General features: G+C 44.6%; 1 long non-coding RNA gene across 1 annotated transcript; it reads right to left on the reverse strand.

Moving 5' to 3' along the window:
• Positions 1-5,836: 5,836 nt before the first annotated feature.
• LOC141731418 (uncharacterized) lies at positions 5,837-7,991 on the reverse strand. Its single transcript, XR_012583515.1, has 2 exons — positions 7,803-7,991; positions 5,837-6,771 (listed from the first exon to the last, which is right to left on the reverse strand). It is a non-coding gene; the product is annotated as an uncharacterized LOC141731418 (long non-coding RNA).
• Positions 7,992-17,830: the final 9,839 nt, after the last annotated feature.

A 17,830-nucleotide genomic window follows, 5' to 3' on the forward strand; every position in this document is an offset into this window, starting at 1 on the left:
GATCCAGGCCAGGAGCCCTTGGCCTTCTTGGCCACCCGGGCACTTCATGGGATGTTTACTCCAGGCTGCTTCTCTGCAGAAGCCCCGTGTCTTCTACAGCAAACTGAACTGCACAGAGAGGACAGATCTTTGAATCTGCTCATTTTTCCCTCCTCCCATTCCTCACCACACTGGCTGTTAGCACCTCTTGGCCTGTGACTTGAAGAGCACTGGAGCAGAGTGGGTGTTTGAGAGGATCTGGGTAGGAGCAAGAAAAATGAGAGATCTGCTCCATTTCTGTGGGAATCTCTCAGAAGATGAGGCTCATTTGGGTGAGTCAGGGTCATCTGTCTCTCAATTCCTCATGTTTAAAAGACAGCTGTCATACAAATGGGGAACAGTGTCAAAAGGAACACTCAACTGCCCCAAGTGGGTTTTCATCCTGTTAAATAAAGCCAGGAGAGTCTATCTGGATGCCAGTGACTGAGTGTATAGATCCAGCTTTGCTTGTTCCAGTGCTTCTGCTGGAAGCAGAATCAATCTTTCCTCTTAATGGTTTTCCCAAGCTACTGCCTTTAATGAGTGTCATGGGTTGTTTCTGGTTTAACCTTATGCGGGCTGTAGATGTGTTCAGAAAAAAGTCAGATTGGGCTGTGCAGGTGAGTGGTGTGAACAGGGCTGGCTGTACACACTGCAGCAGTTGTGGCACTTGGAGGAGTCCCAGGGCTGGGGAAAGCAAGACTGCAGATTGGCATGTGATCCTGACCCTGGGCAGGGATGTGCAGTGCATGCTGCAGAAGCACACTCAATAAATTAGATGATGATGTATGGCACAGTACATCACATTCTTGAAGGCAAGGCATATATACTCACCAGATAATGTGGAGCATGTGAAGTATTGAATATATCAAAGGAAGATTAATCTTTGTCTGGGAGTAACCCTGCACATTTTCTGTCTAGTTGAGTCAATGCATGATAATTTAAAATGTGAAGCAAGTGTGTGTGCATCTGTATGTGGACACAGGAGGATTATATTTGTATATGTGCTAGGGGATGTCAGGGTACACCTCTGTTTCTCTAAATATTGAAAGTTTCCCCCTGTTATTTTGCAGAAGAAAATGCTCTCTTTACATCTAAGGATTGAATTAAAGGAGGATTAATTGTCCCTCGGGACAAGTGCTGCAGGACTCAGCGGGTACAGCATGTCCTGTCCCAAAAAAGCTCTGCAGACAGGGCAGTTTCATTCTTTCACATCTCACTATGGAGAGCTGTGCCTGCAGTATGTGCTGGGTCACCAGCACCCTTCTTGACCTGGAACTGGAAAATCAAAGTACAGTAACTGTCAAAGTGTGGCCATTTAGCAAATATCTGCTCAAAAATGGCTGTTGTTCTGTGAGGGTGCCTGGCACTGAAAGGTTAGCTGAAAATTTCCCATCTGTGTTTTGTTTGTGTTTAAGGATTGATAGTTTGTAGTGTTACAATTGCTACAACTATTTTCACCTCAGAAATTTGCATCTGCTATGTTAACATGAAAATTTAAAACCTTGGTACAATGTATGAAATGATGATTAATTTACAGCATTTATCTTGGCTTACTAATCATTCTGTTTTTAGCTGATAATTTTATTTGTAATCTCCAGAGTTAAATTGCCATAAAATACCATAGTTACAAAGACATTCATGAGCAGTTGAAAGGATATGACACATTGTAATTTAGGAATTAATGCACATGTTTTAAAAAAGCCAATTCATGAGAAAGCTGTTAATACATGTACATTGTAGGAGAAACAAAGCAGAGGGAAAAAAAGCTGCAAACCAGAAGATAAGCACATGAGTAGTGCAGCTGTGTCACTAAGTGACAGTTTAAAGATACGGTGAATTCCATCCCACCATCTCTGAACAAAGAGCAACAAAGGGCAGAGAAATGTAACACAATCACCCAGGCATGAGCATGAGCAGTACCAGCTGGAAAACATTCCCTGTCCATGCCTGATTGAGCTCTGCCTTGCTGCCTCTTGTAATGTGGATAGCTACAAAATGTTCCCTGTTCAGTGGCACTCAGACACAGCGCTCCCAGTGCAGGAGCACTGGGAAAGGTGTCAGAACTTGTGGTATCAGCTGTGAGCAGTGTTCTCTCTTTGCAGTCCCTAATGATAACAGCAGAGGATGAGTCCTTGGAACACTGCAGTGATCTCCAAAGCACAAACAATCTGCTGCTGCTTCAGGTTTCTCAGCCCATCTGCATCCCAGTGTCCTGCTTCTGGCCAGAACAGGGTTAGTTTTGGCAGTAGCCTCAGGGAGCATGGCTGGCACACAGAGTTTGTTCTGTACCACCTCACAGAATTGCCAGGGGCAAAGGAAGGGAGCCTTTATGCAGAAGAAAGGGCTCTGGTTTGGGGCAGTGTGGCTGCAGTCAGGTTGCAAGTTCCTGGTGAGCATTTTGACCCATCAATCACTCTCTTTTGTACACTTTTGTTATTAATGTTTTTGCTGTTATGGTTAATTTTCTTATCTCATGGCCCTAGAAAATTATTCCTACCTCAACCTGTGATTTTTGCCTTTTGTGCCTCCAGTTCTCCATCCTGCTGTGGCAGAGAGGGGGAGGTGAAAGCAGGGGAGCAAGAGAGGAGCATGGTTCAGATCCTTGGTGGAGGATTGTAAACCTTCTCTATCACATGGCATGGAAGAAGAATGGTTTTAGGTGGGGTCCTGAGCAACAACACGTTTTTGAACAAATAACAGGAGATTGTTCATGCAGTAGCCCTTGGTCAATCAGGACAGGACAGGATGCAAAGGATGTGCTCTGCACCACAGCTGGGGAGAATGGTCCTTCCTGGAGCCTCTGGCAGAAGGTACCTGGAGAGATTCCAGAACAACCCCTGGGCTCTGGAGCTGGGAATATGAAATATCTGAGGCCAGCTACACTCCAACTGATAGAGACACTGCCTGCTTATGAAGGGGTTTGAGCTGCCTCAGAAGTGACTGGCACCACAGCAGAGCTGCTTTTGGCACCCCAGCTACCAGTGCTGGGCTGGGTGCTCAAAGGGAAAGGCCCTGCAGCACACACTGATACTACAGGGACTGTGTGGATAGCACTGATCACACAGAGAGCTTGAACAGGAAATCCCAACCACCCTGGGATCCTGGGAGTCACCATGGACTGGCCTGATGGTGAAAATTTTGGATCAAAATCATTGAATAGAAGGTGACATGTTCTGAGGAGGCCCCACCATACAACCAGCTACCAGAAAATGAAGAGTGATACACTCTCTTTACTGTCTTTACTGACAGTTCTTGTCATGTTGTAGGGATACTCTGAAAATGGAAAGCTGCTGTGTGGATTCCTGTGTGGTCAGTGGTAGCAGCTGTGTGGTTCAGTCTCAGCAGGGGCACTTGTCTGGAAAATACATTTCCTAAATCCCAGCCCCCAGCCAAAGCATGGCAGTGGGTTTGCTCCTGGGGGCTTTACTCAGTGCCCAGTGCTCAGTGTTGTCTTTTCTCCTACAAGTGCTTCTCACACCACAGTTGATGAATGCTGGTATGGGAACACCAGCAGGGTCAGCCCATTCCCACTCATCTGCATCCCTGTAACATCATCCCTATCCAACAGTTTCACAGGAAGGAACAAATCCTATCTACAATCTGTAACTAATGTGAAATAAAAGCTTTCTTTTCTTCAGAAAGATAACCAGAAGCTTAGGAAAGGGTGTAGAAGTGGATGAAATAATCTAGATAATGACACAGATTTTGGTCCATTTCACAAGCACTTCAGTTTGTGGTAGATTTATTTACTTAAATCTCTCTCCTGTAGTGACTGATCATTCTGAATTGCAGAGACAAGAGAATCCGTCGTAGATCAGTGTAATTGCAGGAAGGAGAAATTTGGTATTATGTTTTTATTTTCTTGACTCTTGACTGTAGAACTCTCCTAAGGTGCACAGGGAGAGATCCATTTTATTCATGGCAAAAGGCAATCATAAATTATATGAAATTAAGGAATTTTTTCCCATCCTGTACAGACAACCCTTTGTTATGTGTTTGTTCTTCATAAAAAGCAGTTGCTCATTAATCCTGTGCAATACAGTAGGGAATCTTATGATCAAGAAATCAAGAGTTCAAACATACCGTCTTTGAAGGGTATTTTTACAAGGCATAGAATATCCCATGGTAAAAGTAATCCTTTGGAATAAAGAAGAGAGATGAAGGTGGTAGAGGCAGAGTAGCAGCAGCTCTTTGCTTACTTTGAACTGTCTTGGGAAATTGCAATTTGTATCTAAAAAGGAACTGGAAGAAGTTGAAGATTTCTGTGATAGTATGAGCTGGGGCCTACATGTTAACAGATTGCCATGTTTAATGGGCTCCTGGCTTGCAAACAGACTCATTTCCTTTCACAGCACTGTCCATGGAAATGCAGATGTCAGTGCAGGTCACTGCTGCCACCCTGCTTCCATTTAAACAGCCATTCTAGATAATAATGGTCATTTAAGAACTAGCAGATATTTTTTTTTTATTTAGCTCAGTCTCTCAGGTGCTTCTATCCTGTGTATCCTAAATACCCCAAATCCCTTATTTTCTACTCCAGCATTACCTTGATAATACATATGCTGCCATGAAGGATTTATAGTTTAGGTGATTTAAACCATGGATCTTAAGTAATTTAGAATACTAATTGCATTTTAATTTAACACACCATAATGAGAATAATGGATCAGTTTTTCTAAGCTGGTAATTTTCTACAAGCTCTGATAGGATGCTACCTGGCTGGGAGACTTCTGTACCATTAACTCTTAGATGATTGAGTTGGTTATAAAATCTACAAGATAAATAACTGCTGAGTTCCACCAACCTTTCCTTCAGCTTTCTGCAGGTTCCTGCTGCCTGTGTGGGAGAGAGGCTGTATAAATAAACACTTTTTAACTGCCCACATCAAGCTGAGAATGTGAGATCCTCCTGCCTGCAGCTCTTGGCTCAGCTGGTTCAGTCTTTAAATCCAGCAGGTTTTCAGCCAGGGACTGTTTGGGTTAGAGGTGAAAATAGAATGCAGGATATCAGAATATCTCACAGGCAGTTCAAGGATTGAATAGGAGAGGCAATGGTGCTACTTTTTAACACTGGGTGTGATTTTTTCTAAAACATGAAAACATTCCCAGAAGCTTCTGGGCAGCTTTTCCATTTGTTTGTAATGTTCTCTCCATTGATGCTGTCCCCCAATAATCAATAAAACTTAATTAAGGATAATAGTGAAAAGCAGCAGCCTGAAACCTCATTAGATGTAAAAATCCAGTACAGAGTGTGGTGACTGGAGTCAAATAATGGTGACTCAAAGAACAAATCTGTGGCCACAGAATAGAAGAAACCAAAGCTGCTGTTGCTGTGGTTGTTCTTTTCCCTCGCTGATTTTGTCCCACAAGCAGAAGCTGTGTCTTCTGTGAGCTGGCCATGGAATTGCAGCAGGACAGGAGGATAAACCCTGCATGAATAAGTGTCTTTCTTTAAAGAACAAATAGGTTGGTTTAGAATTATGGAAAAAAAAAAATCTCCTCTATTTCTCTCTTTTTCTTTCTTCTTCTAATTTCTTCTTCTCAAAGTCTGATTTGTCCGGTTTATCTCGGCTGTTTGAGGGGCCTGAAAGGCCCGGGGTGGCCTTGGGGCACCACGCGTGTTGAAGGACAAGAAGAGGCTTCAGTTCTTCTTTCTGGTTTTATGTTTATTAATTGTTTATCTAAAAGATGTTCTTTCAGCTCAACAGAGATCCGCACAGCAGTCAGCCATGGGCACACTGTCCTGCCCTCCGGGCAGCCTCGTATCTTTATACCCTTTGCTACGTATACAATATTTATCATTTTTCCCCAATACCATCTATTGTTATAACTCGGTGTACTCTTAGTAATAACCAATAGAAAGGTGCCACCGTGGCCAAAGAAGATGGAGGAGAGGAGGAAGAAGGAGGAGGACAGGACACACCCCAATTCCTCCATCTTACTCCTCTAAACCCCCCTGTACATAAATCCTAAACCTTGTGTCTCACCCTCTAATTAACTAATCTTTCCACCCTTCACCCCGGTGAGGCCCTGTGAAGCCCTCATCCTTGTCGTCTCCTGTGTAGGGTTAAAGTCCAGCTACCAGACACTTCTGGCAACATTCCAGGACTCCCGAGACCCCCAAGCTGGTCTCGGAGGCTCAGCATCTCAGGACTGAGATATTGAGATCCGACATCTCCCCCTTCTGTTTGCCCCAAGAAAACCTCTTTTACAATCCGATTCATGGCATCTGGGACGACATGGATGAGGACTAGGAGAACTATTACAACATAAAACCTTAAACTATTAAAACATAAAATCCTACCCTTAAAATTCTTCTCCAAATGGGAGAAATGTCAAAGAAATCTGCCCTTAAAATTCCTCTCCAAATGGGAGAAATGTCAAAGAAATCTACCAGCTGATCAATATATGATCCTTTGTCAGTTTTCCCTATAATAGGTAAATTTACTCTATTGCCTATTGCAATTCAAGACTTTAAGGAGAAAACTTCCCAGTCTTTCGTTCTTATACAGAAATATTCAAGACCCCAAAGAGAAAAAAAACCCCCCAGAGTCTTTCCGTTCCTCTTGTTTCTCTTCTGAGTTGTCCTTTGCAGTCTGAGTCCCGACTTTTGTCTGAGTATTCGTTTCTTCTTATATCTTGTTGAGGAAAATCGCTGCATAGTTGCAGACTCGTTACGAAATGATGCTGTAGCTCTGCTGAACCGATCTGGCATGTCGTGCACTCAGGGGTTACCTGGTTTTTGATTCAACTGACAATAGGGTTAGAAAACACACAAGCCTCCCCAGGAGGGGAGAGGCTTAGGACCCCGAGGGTTTTTACCAAAGGCACCAAGTCTGGAGAGGGCCCCTCCTCGCCTGAGACGTCACCGGGGGTCTGGCCCGCCCCCGCCCGCGCTCGGCACATGCGTGCTTTCCGAGCTGCTCTGTGTCTCTCCCGAGGTAATTTTTTTCTCTCCCTTTTTATTCCGCCTCTGAATTTTCCCCCCTCGGTCTGCCCCTGACTGTCTCCTCCTCCTCCGACGCTGTGTGTGTGTGTGTGGCCCTTCGTCAGTGTGTGCGCGGCCGCTCCCGCCGGCACCCGCGCTCTGCCGCGACTCGCTCCGATCTGCGTCCCGGGTTCTTGCGAGTTTTGCCCGCCGCGCGCGTTTCTGCTACCTTGCCGGCCCCCGGGGCCGCTGCACCCCCCGGCCCTGAGCTTAGCAAAGCCGTATCTGAACACGCGTCTTTTGTTTTTTCTTTACCCGCGCTCCCCGCCTGCTCCGCCGCCGCGAGAAAGCGCCTCCCCCCGGTCCCCTCTCCCCCCCCGTTCTCCCTCTGCTCCTGAGTCCTCCATGCTCTCTGGACTTTTTGGACGCTTTTTGGGAGTTTCTCAGGGTTTCTGGGTTTTGGGACCGGGTGTTTTAATAATATTTCTTGCTCTTTTTTTTTTCCAAGAGCATTTCCCTCTGGCTTCTTAAGGCCAGAGCTAATCTTTTCTTTCCTGGAGCTTTGCTCCCCCCTCTCTTTCAGAGAGTCCCCCCCCCGGACGTCTGGTGCGTCTCGGGGGTCTACCTTCCTGGCCTTTTAAGGCCAGAGCTAATTTTTTCCGGAGTCCTGCTCCCCCCTCTTCCGAGGGCCCCCCCCCGGACGTCTGGTGCGTCTCGGGGTGTTCCTCTCGGCCTTTTAAGGCCAGAGCTAATTAATTTTTGTATGTTTGTGTCACACCTTATAAAGTGGACAAAATTTCCCGTTGTTCCTGGGAAGGTGTGCCTCCCATGTTCTTATTTTCAGGCTTTCTTACCAAATCTGTCGTTCAGAGCAGTCTGGACGTCTCGGTCTGTCCAGCAGATCACGAGAGGTGGACCCAGGGCGCCTTCTGGTTCCAGTCCGGGCTGTTCTGCTACGAATTCTCTTCGGCAGAAACTGAGAGATGGAATTCTCAGTGACTGCTGGTTTTTTTTTTTTGCAGTCTCTGCTGGCTTTTTTTTTTTTTTTTCTTCTTCTCTCTTTTTTTTCTTCAGGGCTTTGAAGGTGGTGGTGCCCCCCCGAAAGGTTGTGGTGGTGGTCCCCCCGAAAGGTTGTGGTGGTCAGAGCTCACCCAGTGGAAGCCAAATGCCGGTTTATCTTCCCCCGAAAGGTTGTGGTGGTTCGTGGCCCACCCAGGGACGCCAAATGTCCGGTTTATCTCGGCTGTTTGAGGGGCCTGAAAGGCCCGGGGTGGCCTTGGGGCACCACGCGTGTTGAAGGACAAGAAGAGGCTTCAGTTCTTCTTTCTGGTTTTATGTTTATTAATTGTTTATCTAAAAGATGTTCTTTCAGCTCAACAGAGATCCGCACAGCAGTCAGCCATGGGCACACTGTCCTGCCCTCCGGGCAGCCTCGTATCTTTATACCCTTTGCTACGTATACAATATTTATCATTTTTCCCCAATACCATCTATTGTTATAACTCGATGTACTCTTAGTAATAACCAATAGAAAGGTGCCACCGTGGCCAAAGAAGATGGAGGAGAGGAGGAAGAAGGAGGAGGACAGGACACACCCCAATTCCTCCATCTTACTCCTCTAAACCCCCCTGTACATAAATCCTAAACCTTGTGTCTCACCCTCTAATTAACTAATCTTTCCACCCTTCACCCCGGTGAGGCCCTGTGAAGCCCTCATCCTTGTCGTCTCCTGTGTAGGGTTAAAGTCCAGCTACCAGACACTTCTGGCAACATTCCAGGACTCCCGAGACCCCCAAGCTGGTCTCGGAGGCTCAGCATCTCAGGACTGAGATATTGAGATCCGACACTGATTAACTTAAAATTGGATGAGTTGGCGTTTGCTAAATTGAATGGGCTTAGACTTTGCTAAGTTAATGCTTTGTGAAGTGCTTTATGTTGATTGAGTATTGCTTTAAAATTTGCCAGAGTTCCCTGATTTTCTGGTTTGCCAGTAAAGATTTTCTTCTTTAGACCTCTTGAGGAATCTCTAGTCAGTATTTTCTCCTGTGTGTCTGACTCAGGGTACATAAAAGAATATTAAGCCCTGTTAAGAGACTTATTGAGTGAGATCTGGAGCCTTACAGGCGGCCAGTAGGTAAAGGTGGCTGGCTGCTGCCCTTGGCCCCAGCAGAGGACAGGACACATCACAAAGTCTTCCTTGCTCACATTCTCTAGTGTCACTGTCTGTGGGATCTCAGGATCTGAGTCCTGAGATGCCGAGCCACCGAGACCACCCTTGGGGGGCTCGGGAGTCCTGGAACGTTGCCAGAAGTGTCTGGTGGCTGGACTTTGATCCTACACAGGAGACGACACCTGTATGAGGATAGGAGGACTTCACCGGGGTGAATGGTGAAGGGATTGGTTAATTAGAGGGTGAGACGCAGGGTTTAGGATTTATGTACAGGGGGGTTTAGAGAAGTAAGATGGAGGAATTGGGGCGTGTCCTGTCCTTCTTCTTCTTCTTCTTCTCCTCCATCTTCTATAGTGATGGTGGCACCTTTGGATTGGTTATTACTAAAAGTGCACCAGGCAATAAGAATAAATGGTATTGGGGAAAAATGATAAATATTGTACACGTAACCATGGGTATAAAGATAGGTGGCTGTACGGAGGGCGGTACAGTGCGCTCATGGCTGACTGCTGAGCAGACCTCTGTCGGGCCGAAAGAAAATCTTTTAGATAAACATTTAATAAACATAAAAACCGAAAGAAGAACTGAAGCCTCTTCTCGTCCTTCGATACGCGGGCTGCCCCAAGGCCACTCCGGGCCTTTCCAGGCCCTTCAAACAGCTGAAAACCCGACAACTGTCATATTTTCTGAAAAATCCCTTTGCCAGGATTTCTTCTCCTGGCAAGATGAGAAGCCTCAGAGAAAAAACAATATTATCTTATTTGTTTCTCCCTGTTTTGCTGCTTTGGAATGTGGCTGGAGATTGTTTACCAACAGGTGCATGTTTGATTGGTTTAATGTGAATTGTTTTTACTTAATGACCAATCACCATCAGCTGTGTCAGGCTCTGAGGAGTCAGTCATGAGTTATTATTTATTCTTGTTAAGCCTTTTGTCTGTATCCTTCTCTTTCTTTAGTGTAGTTTTAGTATAGCATAATATAATATAATATAATATAATATAATATAATATAATATAATATAATATAATATAATATAATATAATATAATATAATATAATAATATAATATAATATAATATAATATAATATAATATAATATAATATAATATAACATAACATAACATAACATAACCAGCCTTCTGAGAACTTGCAGTCAGATTCCTCATCTCTCACCTCGTCCTGGGGAACCTCCCAAACTCGACACTCCAGTTCTCACTTTTCTCTCTCTTCAGCTTCTGAATGTTGGAGCTCAACCATTGCACAAGCATTTGAGACTCATGCTGTCTAAGGTGGCAGTGAAATAGGTAATTCTGGCTCTCAAATCCATTGTAGCATTAAGGCAATGCTGCAATTATCACATTTTGGAAGGCCAAATGCAATGCTGAAGTACAGGCATCTGGTTGATGATAGTTTATCTGATGGTGCCGTGCTGTGTTGGTGCAAACTTGGCATTGTGCTTTACCTTACCAGATAACTGAGGCTGTCCCTGAAATAGTTTCTTGTTTTCTGTTCCCCTAAATGGAAAGTTGAATGCAATCCACTTTCTAGAAGCTGTTTTTAATTCTGACCATCAAGTAACACATGCCAGTAATGAAACCTGTCCCTCTAGTTACCAGTCTTTTGTGTAATTTATAGACCCTCTTTTTTTAACTCATAAATTCCCACCCTGCCTTTCTAGGGAGGTAAATGCACAGGAGAGTCCCACCCTGTGTCTGATAACTGTGAGATAAAATCTGAGCTGGTGGGGCTGAGGGCACTCAGCATCCAGCGCTGAGCAGAATGGGCTCCTCTCCTTGGCCCCAGTGTGAGCCAACAAAGGGATGTTTTTCTCAAGGGGTTTTTCTTCCAGGCAATAAAATTTCAGTGTTTAATGATTTCCAAAGGACTGACTCAGGAGAGGAGGGACTGAGGATTTTCCTTTCCCTCTATTTATCTGCAAGTTCCTGACACGAATGGTTCTTTGAACTTTCTTTAGGATGCTGTAGGGCAATAATATTTCTCATTTAAAAATATATTTTGAATCACAAAGACTTTAGATGTGTGTGTGTATTCATAAGAGAACATAAGCACAGAACTACCACTGCTAACACACAGAATGTCAGCTTTGTCAAGCTACACCAGGGTTGCCATTTCCCTTCAGTCCTGTGGTTGGGGACCTTTTAGATTAAATTCATTAGTTCATGGTAGTTTTGAGATGTAACATAAGCCTCCAAAGGCATCTTAAGCTTCTCTTTTTTATTAAAATTAAATCTTCCCTTGGCATTTCTCTAGGCACTTCTCCACTCACAAATAAAAGGGACACTGCTGAAGGATATTCTGCTGCACACTTAAATGCCAGCAATCCAATTAAAGAAATGTTTAACCTTTTGTAAATAAAGCTATGGCTTGTACTGGCTTTTGGCTAAAGGAAAAAAAAATTAACTAATTTATTATTAAGCTTCTTACCCAAGACTGATGTATGTATTCATGATATAGTTTATAGCATTATAAGGCCAGAATACTATTAAAATTATTCTGTCCTGGAAGGTCAGCTGGCTGCACATTCTGGCACTCAAGTCAGCTCTGCTCAGTGATTTCCTTCTTCAAAGCCACCTTGGAATCTTGCACAGTCTCTAGACACAAAAATCCTGATCCAGAAGTCAGATGTGTCACAGCACTTTCTTATATTTCTGATTTTGATCGTGGCCTTTGTTTTTCCATTGCAAACAACACATGTGGATTTCTATAGGAAGGTGTTCAAACTCTGATGTACATTGTTCTAAACCTTAGTCTAAAAGCAATTTTAAAGCTAAACAATTGATTCTGTATCTGGATGTTGAATTTGTACTATCTCTAGGCAACTCTAGCAGTGTGGAAGACTATATTATAATTTATCTTTATTGCCTCTTTTGCTGCTACTCAGACACTTGATCTGTTGGGATGTTTTTGCCAAGAAGATTTGGCAGAGACAACAGACCTAGAGCAAAACTGATAGGAGCTTACACTGGGCATAGAGAGGAAGGGGAAAATGAATTTTCCTGCTTTTCAGCATCCTGAAACCATAGGGCTTCTCTGTGAGGGTAGGGAAACCCATTAAATATTTTTGGGAGCACTTGTACTAAGACAAGATAACCAAATAGTAGCTGTGTCTTTTACTAGGCTGGCTGCTGTGCTTAAGGCATGGAAGCATGCTGAATTTGAATCAGAAGCAGCACACTTCCAAAAAAGATTTAACTGGAGAGCAATCACACAATGAGGATTTCACGTTTTCTGCTTCTGTTTCAGATCTGAAAAGAAAAGCCCATGTGCCCAGAAGCTTGTGTAAGTATTCCAGCAGTAAGAATAGCTTTATTCTTTATATGGCCTCTATATACCCAGAAAAGTTAAGCCAGGGTTGATATATTTCTCACATTCCTGCTGTGGCTTTGTTACCAAATATTCAGCAAAATAAAGCTCCTTAACAGCAGTGTAGCATTAAGAAGCAGACACTCTTTATTTGACCCTGGATGCATGAGAGGAAATTTCCTCTGAAATATCTTGATGCTGAATACAGGCAAGGCTGGTGTTTCTATACTGTAGCTTACATAAATATTAATTGTTTTTCCCAGAAGGAACATACATATGATAATCCTTTCCCCAAAGTCATCAGCATCTTTCCCCTCTCACTGGCACAGGTTTTTTCTTGTCCCAGAGGTCCCTTTGGTGGTTGCTGACCACAGAGTTATACCTGACCACCCAATGAACTCAGTGCTGCTTTCCAAATATAGAGAAAAGTTGGCATAACTGGTGTGATTGATTATTGTGATCAATGAAGTGTGGGTTTTGTTCCCTTCTTGGTTAATGTTAGCTGTAGTTTGATTGTATGATTCCATAGCTAGTGATTTGAACAAATTGTCATTGCCTTTTCTGTACCAGCTAAGCAAATTGTTCACCTGGCAACACTTCACCCCTTTGAGGCTTGTGTAGCTTGTTTTTCCTTCAAGCCTTCTTAAGCCTCTCTTTGCTTCTTTACTAACTTTGAAAAAAATGTTGGGTCAAACTTGGGGCAGAATTGAGCCACAGAACAATAGAACCATAGAACCATGGTATGGTTTGGGTTGGAAGGGACTTCAAAGATCATCTTGTTTTCACCTCCTGCCATGGGCAGAGACACCTTCCATTAGACCAAGGTGCTCAGAACTCCATCCATCCTTGCCCTTGACCTCCTCCAGGGATGAGGCATTCACAAGTTCTATCTTTTAAAGTCATGCAGGATGCATTTCGTGCTATCATGCATGTCAGGGAATCTGACTGGGTTCTTGCCCTTTTTTACACATAGTGCACAATGGAGAGAAGTTCTGCCTTTACATGACCTTCTCTCCTAGTTTGCTGGGGTATTTTTTTAACCAAACCGACAGCTACTTTCTCTTCTATCCAGTTTCTTGAAAGAGCAACATTGCAGGAGAATAAAAGAACATCTCAGGGTGTCTTTTTTTCAAAGGAAAAAGATGTCCTTTAATTTTCTGAGTGCCATGAGCCCCAAAGGACTGTTTTGCCATGGATGGCAGTGACACTGCTGGCTCTAGGCCTGGTGAATCCCTGCAGCTCTGGAAATTCCCAGTGCTTGTCTCACACTCACCCCAGTGAGCTGCAGGCTGGGCTCTCAGGACCTGCATTGGGGCAGCACAGAGCTCCATGTCTGCATGTCTGCTGCACTTGTGCTTTGCCAGCTGGCTTATTCTTCTGTTTGTATTGCTCCTGCTTGCAGCTTGGCATCATGTTTGGGAGCTGGGTTTTGATTTTTGGTTGCTTTTTATTTAATGTTGCTATCAAGGCAGATATATTTCCTTTTCTTTGTACACTACAGAAAAACCTAAAGCTTCTTAAAAAAATTTAAAGCAATTCAGCTTTTTGAAACTGCATAATTGAAGAACTCTGAAATAATTGGCTTATTATAGTGCACCCATAAAAATGAATTTGCATCTCATTTATGAACTATTAGATTCCTTATTACATGCCACTGATTGTTCTTAATGTGACTTGCATATAATTTAGCATTCTTTACTCATACATTTTGTAGCTAAACACTGGGGGAGGGAAGTTCATCCCAAAACCATGGCACCAGAATGTAGATTGCAGAGCAGCCACTGACTGCTCCTGCATGGTGTGCTCTCAGTTTGTGTCTCTGTTCCTCTCACAATCCTGTACTGAGGTGCACAAGCCCCAGATGAGTGCCATAAGTCCCAAAGGACTGTTCTCATGGTGACAAGCATTCCTTGCTCCTGGCCTGGTGAATCCCTGTGGTGGTGTTCACAGGGGCCCAGGATGAGGGAAGAGATGAGAATCTTGACTCCATGTTTCAGAAGGGTGAATAATTATTTTATTATATATATTATATTAAAAGAAAATTATATATTAGAACTATACTAAAAGAAGAAAGGATTTCATCAGAAGGCTAGCAAGGAAAAAGAATGGAATGATAATAAAATCTTGTGACTGCTCACAGCCTCAACACAGGTGGCTGTCATTGGTCATCAAGTAAAAACAATTTCACATGCTGGGTAAACTGTTCTCCAAATCACATTCCAAAGCAGCAAAACATACAGAAGCTGAAGCTTCTCAGCTTCTCAGGAGAAAAGATCCTGGCAAAAGGATTTTTCATAAAATATGTCTGTGACAAATCCCTGCTTTTTTCCACACCCCTTTCCCCCCAGTAAGGCCTGGCCACGCTGCAGCAGGAGCTGCCATTGCTAATGACAAACCTGAGCTGCAGGTCCCCAAGGGATTTCCCAGAGCCAATGCACCCACCCTGCACCCCGTGTTAGATCCTTCACTATGGCAGTGACCCAGGCCCATGGTGACAGGGACATTGCTGTGCTACCAAGAGCAGCACAGGCATAGTGCTGGGGTCACTCTGGATTCCTCACCCCAGCAGTGGTTGTGGCTCTTCCCCAGTGCTCCCCATGTCCATCTGTTGGTGGTGGTGGCAGCAGCGGCACAGCTCCATCTCAGTGTGCTCTCACCTGAGCTCACCTGTGTGCCAGAGGGCTGCAGGTGCTGGCACGGAAGTTATGCAGTGTCAGAGCCTTTGGACGTGTGTGAGGATCACTGGGCAAACCCTGCTGGTGGGCTGGGAAATCCTCATGGGTCTTAGGCTGAAAGATTTAACTGGATGTGTGTTCTGTCGCCATCTGTCAGAGCTGGGGCAGTTCTCTGCTGTCCTTGGGCAGTTTTTTCTTTATCTCTCCCACAGCCAACCCTCCCTCCAGCAGATCTCTGCTGTCCATGGCCACTGAGTGTCCCTGCAGGGCTGATCCAATCCCAGCATCCCATGGGGAGATGCTCCGCCCAGGGGAGGAGCCAAGCATTCCTACCTGGATCCAATCTGAGCCTGGCCCAGCACAGCAGCCTTTGCCCCCTGCATTGCCAGAGGAGCAGCTTTCTGCTGCCCTGCATGGCCAGAGGGAGCCCAGGCCCATCTGCAGCAGCCCTGGAGCTGCAGAGGAAAACTCCCCCCTTGTGCAGGATCCCTGCTGCAGCAGAGCCACAGCTGGCACTGCAGGAGGGCTGAGCCCCCATGGATGGGGCTGGGACACCCCCTGACACACAGGGGGCAGGGCCTGTGATCACTCTGGCTGTGGGTTGGTTTTGTTGTTTGTACTATTGCATTTGTATTTTTATTTTTCCTAGTAAAGAACTGTTATTCCTGCTCCCATATCTTTGGCTGAGAGCCCCTTAATTTCAAAATTACAATAATTTAGAGGGAGGTGGGTTTACATTCTCCATTTCAAGGAAGGCTGCTGCCTTTTCAAACCGAGACATCATGTTACATCCTGTTTCCAAATGCTGGAAACACCCCCTCTGTTCCTGCCAGAGGATTCCATCACCTCAGAAAGAGGACTCCAACACAGCCAGGAATCACTGCCTCCACTGGGCTTCCAGCAGCATTCCCTCTGTCTGGGCATGGCTTTAGGTGCCATAAAGCTCAGTTTTGGTGTCCATAACTCCATTTTGACTCAGTGGAGGAGCAAAACTGTAAGAACAAAAATGAACCAAAATGTGGGAGTCACCTTGTGGAACTGAAGATGATTCTGGATGAGTGATTGTAGAAATAATATCATAGGGTTGAAGGGAAAGTGGCAAGCAGGCACCTTGAATGAAATTCTGCAAAATTACTGAACAGCAATTTCAGAATATTTTGTTTACTGTAGGAAATGGCAAAATAAATTACAAGTTCATTTCAATATATACAAAAAATGTGGTGGTCTTCATGAGAGATGTTAGTCTCTTTTTGGGCACAAGCAATTAAGGCACTGATGCCAAGTATTCAGCAGGAGCAAATGTAGTGAGCCCTGGGTCATGGGTTTGAGTATCAGTGGTTCCCAAAATACATGGAAGTACATGGATATTCCTGTGGGCCTTTTTGTCAGAAAGCACATGGCAAACTGAGATTTTCATCAATCTTTTGTTTAGCTGATGGATCATGTGGTTTAATCCAGTGCATGGTTTTTTCAGGGTAGCGAGTGGGACACCAGGTGAGGTAAGGAGAAAAAATTATGGATCAGAACTTGTACAAAGACATTATGATACTTCAGACAAAATAAAATACGTACAATTCTATTCTGTTCAGAGGTGGAACTAGCAGTGTTGACAGCAGCAACATCAGAAGAGTACTGACATGCTTTGTATTTCGTTTGCCTTTCTTCTGGATTGTCAATCTTCTCTGAATCTCTGTTCAGCAGCACAGTAAATACAGCCAGAAACATGAGGCACTAATGCCAGGGAGGCAGAAATGATCCCTGCAGCCTTCTAATCCTTCCCTTACAGTAATTTTGAAGAGATTAAGTGTGGGTTCAGATATGTGGATGCACTGCACTTTTCAGAGCTCCAATTTTATGTAGGGAAGTGATTCCCCTTGTGCGTTAGAGCAGGTCAGAGTGTGTCCATGCCAGTGTAGTGTGACAGTGGTCACAGGGGTCCTAGGATGAGGGAAGAGATGAGGATCTGACTCCATGTTTCAGAAGGCTGATTTATTATTTTATGATATAGATTACATTAAAACTATACTAAAAGAATAGAAGAAAAGATTTCATCAGAAGACTAGCTAAGAATAGAGAAAAAGAAGGAATGATAACAAAGGCTTGTGGCTCAGACAGAATGTCTGAGTCAGCTGGGCTGTGATTGGCCATTAATTAGAAACAACCACATGAGACCAATCCCAGATGCACCTGTTGCATTCCACAGCAGCAGATAATCAATGTTTACATTTTGTTCCTGAGGTCTCCCAGCTTCTCAGAAGAAAAATATCCTAAGGAAAGAATTTTCCATAAAAGATGTCTGTGATAGTGCAGGGCATCTGTGGGCTGTGAGAGGAGCAGTTACTGCCAGCCTGAGTGCAGCCTGACATGGGGCTGGAGCTGCTGCAGTACACGGCACAGCAGAGAATGTTCTGCCCCACAGGAGCCAGGCCAGCCCCTAAAGCTGCCACTTGAGCCCATTTCTGCCCGTTCACCTCCTCCCTGCCCAGCCCTGCTGGCCCTGTTTTGGTCAGAGGTGGTTTTACACTCAGAACCCGTGACAGGCTGTGATAAGGTTGTGGAGTTCAGGGGTTAAGCAGAGCTGATGTGTGAGCTTTGCCAAGGCAGGCGCTCTGCTGCCCCGGCCTTTGAAGGATAAAAGTGTTATCCAGACAAATCCATGCTGCTTTTCAAAGCAGCAGCTCAGTGTGCAGCACAGCTGGGCTCTGGGGGCAGGG

This window comes from Zonotrichia albicollis, chromosome 22 (assembly GCF_047830755.1).
Source record: "Zonotrichia albicollis isolate bZonAlb1 chromosome 22, bZonAlb1.hap1, whole genome shotgun sequence".
In the NCBI taxonomy this organism is placed as follows: Eukaryota; Metazoa; Chordata; class Aves; order Passeriformes; family Passerellidae; genus Zonotrichia; species Zonotrichia albicollis.